Source organism: Lepidothrix coronata, unplaced genomic scaffold, assembly GCF_001604755.1.
Source record: "Lepidothrix coronata isolate B3197 unplaced genomic scaffold, Lepidothrix_coronata-1.0 Scaffold33, whole genome shotgun sequence".
Classification (NCBI taxonomy): Eukaryota; Metazoa; Chordata; class Aves; order Passeriformes; family Pipridae; genus Lepidothrix; species Lepidothrix coronata.
The window spans coordinates 1427756-1438062 of NW_016690213.1; the positions used below are offsets into that span (position 1 = coordinate 1427756).

A 10307-nucleotide genomic window follows, 5' to 3' on the forward strand; every position below is an offset into this window, starting at 1 on the left:
GGGATCCCGGCGGGGCCGGGTTCGGGGGTCGCCGGTGGTGCCGGTGCCGGGAAGGGGCCGCGCGGGGACAGGAGCGGGGGGCCCGAGGCGGCGGCGGTGGAGGGGGGCCAGGGCCGGGGCCGGGGCCGGGGCCGGTCACCCCGGGGGCGGTCACTTCGGGGGCGGAGCGGGGCCGGGGGGCCGGGCCCCGGCGGTGAAGACCGGTGCTGTCACATCGATGAAATCGCACGATGTGTGAACCCGTGCTGGTTTTTCTTTCTAATTTTTTCTAATAATTCTTTCTAATATTTATTTATTTACCTCTTTAATGCAGTTCATGTGTGTTACCAAGTGCTCCCGTGTCACCGCCCAGTTTATATCATAATATTCGCGTTTTATCAGGTGAATAAAAGGCTGAGAGGCTGAGACTGAGTTACAATGTGGCAGTAGTCTTGCTACCAAATCTGGAGATGCATTAGCGTGGTTTGTTTCTATGAGAATGCATTTAATGTTGTTGTGGCTGTACTTTAATTACGCGTTAAAGGTATTTTTAATGATGCAGTGATAACTTGTCAGTGTGATTTCCTGATGTAGGGAAAAAAGTATAAACTTAAAGCTACCATTGCTATATCTTGTAGCCAAGTCTCATATTCCAACTAAGAGCGGCTGACACGATCCATTACCCTTTGTCACATCTCAGCAATTCTTCCCAAACTTTGCCCTGTCGGCTCTCTGCCCCAAGTTGGTTGGCTGATTGATTGAGGAATGCTAGCTGGAATGGTACAGCTGCTTTCTTACAGTGACATTAAAGGGAGATGACTACTCGTGTCCCTACTTGTGACTACAAAGTCACAAGTGTTTTATGGTAGGTTTGTTAGCCATGTTTGCAGGGTGCTATTCCTTGATCCTTGTCTTGAAATCAGCCTGTTATGGTCAAATTATATACTTTTGAAAAACCTTTGATTTACTTGCATTTCCTAGAATATGTCGGGATAATATTGTCCAGACTCTTCCTGCCTTGGGAATATTGGGATCTTTGAAGAACTGTTTTTGTGGCAACTTTTGGCAGATTGCGATCAAAAATGGGAGAAAACAAGCTGTGACTCCGTTATGCTTGCTGGTCTCTCTCTCCAAGAGTTGGAAAGAAAGATCAGGAAGGAGAAGGTCAAAGCAAAGGTGGTTGACTGCCTGTGAGTGCCTCAACAACTGAGGATTTGTAATCACTCAGTTTAATGCACACCAAAGAATTCACATAAGAAAACACGCACAAATGCCAAAGCCACAGGAAAATCCTGAACCAACATTTGTACTTTTTGGACACAAAATCAATAAGAAAACTTGCAGGAAGATGGTATTTGTTGTTTTAGTTCTCCTAAAGCTGGCTATCTGAGGCTTTTTAGCTTTGTTTTGTACAGGTGTGAAGTTTGGGCATATGTGCAGGATTATGACTGCACATGTCTGACAGTTCTTATCTACTAATACAGCCACTGAAAATTTTAGTAAGCTGTTATAGCTTTCAGGAATGCTAAGTTGTTACAAGTGTCATGAAGGTAACCACCTGAAAGGAAGAAAGATTCCTTGTCAACACAGGTGAGAAGAGAATTGTCTAAAGCACTTGACCTTTTTGTTTCTGTTATTTGCATGACTGCTGATAAAGCTGCATTTCAGAGGTTGCATTAAAAGAGTGTAGGTTCACCTAGTCAAGCACTTAGATATTAGCAGATGCATGTAGTGATTCTTTTTCCCCATGCTGTCTGAATGTTGGCTTGTTTTGAACTACTTCTCCTCTTTTATTCTTGTGTTATCCTTCTCTTCTGTTTTTAATTTTATTTTTTTTTATTTTTTTTACCCCCCCTCTCCATAACTCCTATGTCACATTCGGTATGTGGGTGCTTCTGGATTAGATGTGACGTGATAAGGCAGGCAGTTGTTTGAGATTGGTCCTGCATTTGTTCTAGAAACTATGTATAAGGAATTTACTTAGACTAATATTAGCATACAGAATCATAAAATCGTAGCATGCTTTTGGTTGATTAAAACCTTAAAGATCATCTAGTTCCAACTACCCTGCCAAGGGCAGGTATGCCACTTACTAGATCAGGTTGCTCAGAGCCCCATCCAACCTGGCTTTGAACACTTCCAGAGATAAAGCACCCACAATCTCTCCTTATTGTATGCTGTATCCTTCCTTCTGTTGTATCCTTCCTTCTGTGTATCCTTATTCATAATTTGTGTTTCTAAACATAAGCTGTGGAGGGCAGCAATGTAACCAATGCATTCAAAATGTGCAACTTGGGCCAGTCTGAAGATTCTTTTTATGAGCCTACCAGTTTTTTGTTCTTGGAGATTATGCCTTTCTTCTTAAAAACCTATTTTCCAAGTCATAGTTTCAGGGGGAAAGGTCATGTTTGGGCAGGAGGGAAGGGATTCCTGGAGTGCAAAGTGGATTGCAACAGAAAGGAAGGGAATTAAGGAGTGGAGAATTTGTAAACAAGGAAGGCGAAGCAGTTGCTTCTTCCCTTCTACTGAAATTGCTAAAAAGCTTTAGTAGAAACAGAAGCTCAAAAAGGAAACAGCTTTCACTATCCATGAATTAACTCAGCTTAAAACCCACATGGCTTCTGAGGTTGCTCCACACAGGTTTGATGCCTCTTGCAATCATCTTTGTTAGTGCAAGTTCTTGGAATTCATTGCTTAAAATCAGGCTCTTGGACTGTGGACTTCTGTAATTCATTATTATTACCTTACAGTGAGGGATAATGACAGTATTACCTGTTGAGTGGTGAGCCATGGGAAAGTAAAGACAGTTTATTCAGAAGAAAATAGCTTCTTAAAACTGTGTGGGTTTACATGCTTATGTTACTATAGAATCGTTTAGGTTGGAAAAGACCTGTAAAATTATGGAGTCCAACCATTAACCCAGCACTGCCACCATCACCAAAACACGTCTTTAAGTGCCACATCTACACATCTTTTAAATACCTCCAGGGATGGTGACTCAACCTTTTCCCTGGGCAACCTGATCCAGTGCTTGACAATTCTTTCTGTGAAGTTTTCCAAACATCCAATCTAAACCTCCCCTGGTGCAACTTAGGCTATGTCCTCTCATCCTATAGCTTGTTACTTGAGAGGTGAGACCACTCCCCACCTTGCTACAACCTCCTTTCAGGTAGTTGTAGAGACCAAAGAGTTCTCTGCTCACCCTCCTTTCCAGGCTAAACAACCACAGCCCCCTCAGCTGCTCCTTATAAGATCTGTGCTCCAGACCCTTCACCAGCTTTGTTGCTCTTTGGATGCTCTCCAGCACCTCAGTGTCTTTCTTGTATGTTATGCCCATCTCACCTATGAAATTTCTAGCTCATGAAAAGTATTGCAGATCACATGTTTGGCCTCTTTATCTTATGGTGACAGTTACATGCTTTCAGATTTTTTTGGAAAGAGCATTTTGACAGTTGCCTGTATTGGCAATGTTACTTTACACCATTTAAAATCAGTGTCTTTTTAAGTATTTTTAGAAACAGGTCAGACAGATTTGTGATGCTTTTTCAGAAAAAATTATGAATATATAATATGTGTAGTGTGAAACACAGAGAAAATGGGGTGACCTCTTTGGCAATATCCAGCTTGGAAACTTGTGCTTTAATTTTAAGTTTTATAATTTCCTTTGGTATAAATGTTCCATAAAGAAAAGTAAGCTCTTTGTCTTCATAAACACATTAAGAAAAGCTTGCCTGGAATCAAGGTAATTTCAGATAAATTACACCTCTTGGAGTCTGTTCGCTCCTCTGCTGGAAAAATATATAAGTGTCATCTGTCAAGTACTGTGTTTCTTTTATATTAAACACAACTAGGCCTGCTGGGTGGTAAGTGGGAGGCTTAGAGTGGACAGGGTGAGATTTATTATTTCTTTTAGACTGATGGTTGTTGCTGTGTTTAATTCAACATTCTTGAATTTTCCAAAGACTTCACATTTTACTGGAACCAGTAGAAAACGGTGAAAGTTGTGGGTTTTCTACAGTTCTAGAAAATCAGGCCTTCAGTCTCAAGCTAGCACTTATTAGTATTTCTGAATTCTAGTTTTAATTTTTTATTAAATCAGAAATTAGTAAAAATTTGTTTTATAGCTGACCAGTAAAATGCAACAATAAAGCATTCGCTAACTGCCTTGCTGGTGTTAATATCCCCCACTGGAGAGTTGAGATTTTTTTCTTTGTTTTCTTTATTTTTATAGGGCTGCCTTCCAGTTACAGCTTTCAAGAGTTATCTGCTTTCCAGATCTGAATGGAATTCTTCTGCATCAGGACAGTCAGTAACTTATTCTTGGGAGATGCAGAAAGTCATGCTGTAGATTCTTTTGGAAGTCTAAGGACTTCCACAGATGTAGATCCTTTTTCCTATTTAAATACCTGCCACCAGCTGATCAAATCATGCTCTTCTGAAACCTTTGCCAAAATTTGATTTGTACAGTGTTGGTGGTAGATATGTTGAATGGAGTTGGGAATGTTAGGACTTGGCACTGTGTTAAAAATAGTATTTTGAAATGAATTATTTGCTGCACTGTAGGAAGGCTTATTCAGGAACGAGCATAATGGGTTGGTGCTAACATCCATCTTGTCCAGTACTTTGATCCTGACAGTTATGAACAGCAAAGGCTACAGAGGAACTAATTTTGGGGCCGGTGCCATAATCTCCATTCTATGTTGGCAAGAAGCCTATTCTTGGTCTTCTAAAGATTTGCTGAAGCTCTGAAGCATAAAGCTTGCTATCTTTTGAAGAAAAATAAAACAATTTTGATTCCTCTGGTTGCATTATGAAAACATCTGTTCCACCTTCACATATTTGTAGCTCTTGTCTCAGTGTCTTTCTATAGCTGTGAGTTCTACTGACACTATATGGTGATTTTTTTTTTCCTTTAAAGGAAAGGTTTTTTTCTTTTTCTTAGCAGGAGGGACAATTGTTCCTGATCAGCCCTTTCAGTATCATTATTTCATTTCTCTGCAGTTAGAATCTAAATATCTAGTAAGCTGTACTGTTTACAAAAATTAAAGAGGTTGATTATCATGACAGACTGTGGGAAAAGCCTGAGTTTAGCTGGCTTAATCTTGTCTTATGTAGGCAACTTGGGACAATAGATCATTGCAGAAAGTTGTTTTACAGACGTCATTTAAGCCACTTATATTTTTGCATACCCTCTTCAAAGTAAATTTTGGTAATAGCTGGCAGTATGCCTTTGAATCAAAACATTGACATTCACTATTGTCAGTGAATGTTCTCAGACTGTGTATGAATAGCCTGTGTACATGGCTGAAATGGTAGCATCTTTTTACGAATAATTTGTGTTTAGAGCCAGTTGTTTCCCACAGAAAGAAAAAAAGGCATTATAATTGTTTTGGTAAGCTGGTGTGCTTTTGCTTTGTCCTATCTTACTTTTGCATACAGTTATCTAAACTACTTTTCATAGGACTGTTCAGCAGAAAGCAGGTATCACCTAATTGTTACTTACAGCTGTTGGACTTCTGTAAGAAATGTTATTTTGTTTCTCCTCCATGATATCTACATTTTTGTGGATTCGTTTGTTGTGGGTTTTTGTTCATTTTTTAATGCAAAACAAAGCAAGTGCTTCTATTCCATGCACTTGGTAAAATGTGTGCTAAACTTGTGCTTTATTCTTTCTTGTCAGGTTGTCCCTTGCTGTTGTACTTGAAGAGGTGACCATTTGCTGTGAGTCAGTAGTGTTTATTCTCTCTCCTATGTGTTTCTCCTCCTTCTCCTTCTGTGAAATAACACTACAAAAGGAAAATATACTGTGCAAGATTTTCTCCTTGGAGTTAATAAACGCTCACTTCATTGAGAAAGATGTTTTTTAAAACATACGAGAATAAAATAAAAAAAAGATGCTCTGGTATGTTACTATGTTGTGTGCCTAAACCTGAAAAAGAGGTAACCTTGCCCCAGACAACTTACAGTTTGTTGAGGATCCAACCAGTGTGTGTAATCAACACTAGGAAAACCAAGGAAAACTCAAAATAAAGGAAACATCAGTTATATGTTAACATGAACAAACTTTGTAAAATTACTGTAACCCAACCCCTTACTGCCCATCCATTTAAGACACAGTGTCATTACAGGAGTAATCTTGAGGGATGTGAAAGAAGAAAGTAGTGTTAAGAACTTCACTTGAGGAAGAAGATGTATCTCTGCATATGGAAAAAAAGTGTAAAGAGTGTTGTAGTAACCTGTAGTGACAGCTTGTTTTGCTGTATGTCTTGGGCCTTGGGTTGTCAGAACATTTTATGCTGTAGCATACTGGAACCTCCTGCTAAGTTTTGTTCTCCATAGCTTCTCTTACCTGGCTTGGTGTGATTTAAGGGTGGGGAGAAGGGGTATAAAGTGGAAAATAACTCTGACTATGTATGACCAAAAAAGTCCCTGAGGTATTACAAGAGTTTATATTTCTGTTTTCCACTTTGTTGTTTCTACAGAAAAGTATATACTGTTTCTTAGAAGTCCCTGTGGAGTTGTGCTGGATTTTGGAGGTCAGTGTGACTGGACTGTGTAGATATCAAAACATTCAAGTATCGTATCTTTCCCTAGTGTAACTATTGTTTGGCTGATGTAATGATCTACAGCCCAGATATGTAGTTTAGGAAGGATCAGCAAGAGGTTCCATTTTGAAAATATCTGTCAGACGGAATTGCAAGCAATAAAAATATAATCATTAGTTAATTTTTTTCTGATATATATATAAGATTTATTTTTCCACATGGAAATTGTTATTATAATACAATTTTACTGGATTTTTCTACAAGTACAAATGGTCCTCTTAAGTGTAGTCTGTTACAAAAACTAGCAACTCAACAAAAACCAAATCAATATGGATGTATCTGGCTCTTCAGTTTGTATTATATAATGTTTCCAGCAATTATATTCTCTCTTCTTCTGTCTGAGGCAGATAAAACTGCATAAATATAAAACTGAAATCTGCAATATTTTGCATTTGAAGGTATGGATAAATACATAAAGGGTCAGTCTACAGTAGGAAAATTCTCCTTGGGAAGACTAAACACTTCACAAAATTTCTGACAGAGTGTTTGTTAAACAGAGAGGAAAAACAAAAGCTCACGCCTATATAACTTTAGGGTGAAAATGCTGGATATCACTAGGACCTTGCTATCATAGGTTTCCACATAATTTTTAGAAAAATACCCACTCAGCTTCATTCTCAGCCAGTGCATTACATTCTCTTATGCTGGAGGTAAAGTTTTTACTTGTTCATATGTAGTTCACTATCTTTCATCTAAATTACATCCCTTTTAGTAAAGATGGCTTTTATCTTCGGTTTAGGGGTCTACCTAATTAAAACTTGAAATATGTTATAGTTTGGGAGCCTGTTATGAGGTCCATGTGTGTTAGGCTTCTAGTGTTCTGAAAAAACCAAAGAGATGATCCAGGTTTCAGAGTTGTGCTCTGAGCCATTGCCAGAGATCCACTCCCTATGGATACTGCAGGACTGTCAAGGGCATTTTTGATAGATGTTGCTTCTGCTGATGTTCACGTGTAAATGCTCACTTATAACAAGCATGTGTCCCAACCCACCCACTCATTCCCTAACTTCACCTTCCTATATGCCATGTGCTGTATTTTGGTTAGGTAGCTGCAGGTAGGTCTGAATATTACGCTGCATCTTTTTTTAAAGAATGTCCTGATATTTCACTGTACTGTGTGATACTTTACACAGAAGTTTTTGTATTAATTAACTGGTAGCAATCTTTGCTTGACAATAATTGATGGAAGCACAAAAAGGAATCCTGTTCTACTTGGATTGTAAAAAAATTAACCAAAATTAGAAAAGGCATAACCCACTCCCCCATAGCAAGTATGCAAGTGTTTATGAAAATTGTAGCCCACGTGATACTAGCCACTAGGTATAGATATGAGTCCAGTGGTGATAAAGGCCGTGAAAAAAATACCTTTAAGATATGATCAAATTTAGAAAATTAGTAATTTTTTCTCAGTGCAACTGCAGGAGATAACAATAAGAGATTAGTTAGAATGAGAAAATATGTAATCACTATATTTAAATTTTAAATTTAAAAAATTGGTAGTACTAAGGTAGTAAGAAAGTGTTTGGGTTATTTTTTTTTTTCTTTCTTTTTTTCTTCCTATCCAGTTTTGTGTTCCTGAGTTGTTTGGCTACTTCTATTTATTCCTCCCACTGTCAAAGAATGCAACAAAGTTCTGTCTACACAGAAAGGAAATGCTACAAGTAATCCAGCCTGTTGACAGGAAGATAAGTAAGTGGGAAATATGTGATGAGATGTTAGGCTCAATAAAACTATGAAATGAAGAGAGAAGGGTTTGTTTTGCTTTGTTTTCTTCTCTATTCTGGGGAGGGGTTTTTTTTGGAGGTGAGGCTGGTTTCTGTCTGTTGATAAACCTTCTAAAATTGAAAAAATAGAAGGAACTGGTAACGGTCAGTAAAGTTGTAAGGTAAGAGATCAACTTTATAGCATATATAACTCCAAAGCTGGAATTCTGAGCACATGTAAGGCAAAAGGTACAAAACACAAACCCTGTTCAAGAAACTTATTCACTGTGTTGAGAATAATTTTATACTGGTGTGCAAGTTTCGAGCTGGCTTCCTGCCAAGTCTCCGAAACTTGACAACAAGGCCTGCTTCCCAGAGAGGGAAGAAAAAAATGAACCACAGGAAAAAAACTGAAAGAAGTTTGAACAAAACGGGATTCTATCAAAAATAGATATTTACAATTATATATATATAATTTGAATATATTATCCACAACAGGAAGCTCCCGAGGGGGGAAAAAAGGGAAAAGGGAGGGGGAAACAGGGATAAAAAGAAGCCTAAACCCAAATATCTCCTAAATATACCCGTTAATAGAGAGCTAGTCAATAAATATAAAAACCGAATTAAATACTTCCCTGATCGGGACAGCAGAGCTGTGCAAGGCAGCAGCCAACTCCCCCACGCCTCCTGGAGAGACCGGAGATAACGGCAGGTCTGAGTAGCAGGCCCTGGCCTATATAAGCAAACCTGTCTACAGAGAGACCTGTCGCCTTCAGCCACCGGAAGAGAGAAGAGAGCGAACTCTCTTACCTGCGCCTTTTTATATGTTGTGTTACAGAAAGGAATAGCATGGAATACTTCCTAAGTCATTACCCTAGTTCCTTCCTGGTTACAAGCTGGTTTCCAGGAAGGCCTAGACTGAAACCATCACATTCTCCACCCCTTATTCCATACTATTTCTTTACGCAACACCTGTGTCTCGCATTTACCCATACCCCGCGCATATATATACATATATAGTCCATGTTTATTTTTCTGAAGGCTGTCATCTGTTGTTGAAGACCAGCATCAACAGCAGCTCGGTTTGGATTCTTGGCCCTTTCGTCACAGTCACAGTTCTGGTTTAGGGCTGGCTCATTGGTTTAGGCTGGCTCATCATCGGACATCCTTGGATACCAGTATCAGCTTTGTTCAGGTCTTTTTCGTCTGGTGTCTGGTCTCCTGTAAAACACAACTTAAGGCACTGAATTAGTTTTTCCCCAGGGTTAGGCTTCCTTGAGGCACACATTGGATCTCTCCATCTTTCCTCATAACCCACCAGGTATTTCTGGGCTCTTGAGCGAAAACAATCCCATGAATGCGTTTGTCTTGGCCTGAGGGAGGAGTAATCCAAACGGCCTTACCTAACATACCTTTTAGATGGATCGCTGGAACGTTGTCTCCATCTACACTGTGGAGGGATTCTGCTTGGGCTCGATTGATAGAGCCTCTAGTATTTACTAGCCAGGTGGCCTTGGCTAAGTTCTATCCCAATTTTTGTAAGTTCCCCCACCTAGTGCCTTTAGAGTTGTCTTCAACAGTCCATTACATCTTTCTACTTTTCCTGCAGCAGGTGCATGATATGGAATGTGATATACCCATTCAATACCATGCTCCTGTGCCCAAGTGGCCACTAGACTGTTCTTGAAATGAGTCCCATTGTCTGACTCAATCTGCTCTGGAGTGCCATGTCTCCACAGAACCTGCTTCTCAAGACCTAGAATGGTGTTTTGGGCTGTTGCATGCGGTACCGAATATGTCTCTATCCTGTGGTTGCTTCCACCATGGTAAGCACATAGCATTTACCTTGGTGGATCTGTGGCAACGTGATATAATCAACCTGCCAGGCCTCCCCATATTTATATTTGTCCCAGCGTCCACCATACCATAGGGGCTTCAACCTTTTTGCCTGCTTAATAGCGGCACAGGTTTCACAGTCATGGATAACTTGAGAGATAATATCCATGGCTAAATCCACCCC

At 39.6% G+C, this 10307-nt stretch overlaps 1 long non-coding RNA gene across 2 annotated transcripts; it reads left to right on the forward strand.

The window, feature by feature from the left end:
- Window positions 1-140: 140 nt before the first annotated feature.
- On the forward strand, window positions 141-8321 carry LOC108495702. 2 transcript variants are annotated; one of them, XR_001874213.1, is made up of 4 exons: window positions 141-381; window positions 5660-5700; window positions 6462-6515; window positions 8150-8321. It is a non-coding gene; the product is annotated as an uncharacterized LOC108495702 (long non-coding RNA). The 2 variants fall into 2 exon arrangements; XR_001874212.1 differs by lacking the exon at window positions 6462-6515.
- Window positions 8322-10307: the final 1986 nt, after the last annotated feature.